We start from the raw sequence: 1869 nt of genomic DNA, 5'->3' as shown, positions 1-1869 counted from the left end.
AGCAGCATAGAAGCAACAATTTCACTGTAATTGATTCCATAGAAATGTGTCTAAATACACAGATGGGTCCTACTTTCTGTGTCATTGCTTCTAAAAAGTAAGCATGCAGCATTATCAGCAGACATCCTATGATCTTCTGTACTTCTGCCATGCACTGTGGGATTGTTCCCATGGGTTGTGCTGGAATTAGTATGAGAAAGTAGTTGGAAGTCTCTGCATTCCAAATCTCGAGTCAGTTGCTAAAATTCCCATCATTCTACTTTCTCTATTACAAGAGCTGCCTCTTTTCTGGTAGTTAGTGCCACTTCCAAGCATTTTCCTTCCCCTTGAATATGCGCTGGTTTATACATATGTGTACAGCATGCTGCTATCAGCTAAGTGCTGCTTTGCAAACCCACAGCTTAACTAACAAGCAGTTCTACAGGACTTTGTGGTAGGCCACAGCAGTTACAGTTTCTGTTACAGGTTTCCTTCCCTGATGGCACCTGAAGAAACAAAGCAGCAGAAAAAAATAGATGAGAATACTGATGCTGAAGAGGTGGTTCATGTGATCAAGAAAATGGTACAGGAAAGTTTTAAAATAGCATCATTCTGTGACATGCAGCTTCTAGGCCTGAGAAACAAGCACAAACTGCAAACTGTCAGCAGTAGCTGTGAACTTCAGGATAACAAATGGGATCTTCCTAGAGAGGTCAATGGAATATGCCACCAGAGTTGTAGAGGCAGCACTCCAGTATGAAAACTATCTTGTTCCTTCAAAAGCCCATGGCCGTCCCCACCTGTAAATTCACCCTCTACCCCTAATTATGCACAGGCATTTAAAAAAGGTACTGTCACCACATGCTATAACACTTAAAGAGATTTCTGGTGGTTTGCATGCATAAGGCTACCTAGCTGCATGGGTATGATTAATAGAACGCATACAGGCAACCCCTGCCGGTTCCAAGCCTCAGACTTCATAAACAGAAAGGATTAATTCTCTGTTGTGCTCAGGGGCCTAGATGACTATTCTGCCAGGTTCCTGTAAAAAATGTGGGTTGCTTTGAAAAAGTTCATGATGCTAGAATTTTGGGGACCTTTAACCTGTTTCCCATAATGAAAAAAGTGGGGAGTAGCTGTAATGATGAATACCATTGTTGTGAATGGTGTAAGCATCCCTCTTATCTTTGGGGACCTCGCACCCTTCTACTAATGAAGCCTTTCCTTGGACATCTGAATTGCAGAAAAAACACAATTTAGTCACAGCCTGGGCAGCCCCAAGGTAAGAGTGAAGTGGGTCTCTGGGAGACTGAAAGGTAGATGCTGGAAGTTTAGTGGCAGGCTTGAGGCAGCCAAGTTATGCCTGCTCACATGATAATGGCATGCAGGGTCCTGCAGAACAGCTGTGAAAACAGGGGAGAGAACCTTGCCAAAGGGTGGGAGGCCGACATTTACCGAGTGTCAGGATGCTTTGAGGAACCTATGCAGTCCTTAATGACAACCATAAAAGACACCTAATCAGGGGTGCTTTGTGTGTCTGCTCCAGGGGAAAGGGCCTAAAGATTTGATATGGTGTTTTTGGGTTTCTGGCCACAGCCTGTTGTTTTTGCCACTTTACTTTTTCAGTAGAATACTGCATAACAATTACTATTGTCTGTGATGGACCTGCGGAGTTTGCTTTGCAGGCTTTGTGTGTTTCCTAGATTTTAAACATTGCACATTTCATAGAATTATAGAAACATAAAAGTAGGGTCGGAAGGGACCTTGTAGATCTTCAAGTCCGACCCCCCGCCTGGGCGGGAGAAAAGACTGGACTCAAATGAGTCCAGCCAGGTAGGCATCAAGCCTCTTCTTAAAGATCCCCAGCGTAGGAGCCAGCACCACTTCCCT

This window comes from Gavialis gangeticus, unplaced genomic scaffold (assembly GCF_001723915.1).
Source record: "Gavialis gangeticus isolate Ggan-Ray unplaced genomic scaffold, GavGan_comp1, whole genome shotgun sequence".
Classification (NCBI taxonomy): domain Eukaryota; kingdom Metazoa; phylum Chordata; order Crocodylia; family Gavialidae; genus Gavialis; species Gavialis gangeticus.
This window is presented reverse-complemented; position numbering follows the sequence as displayed.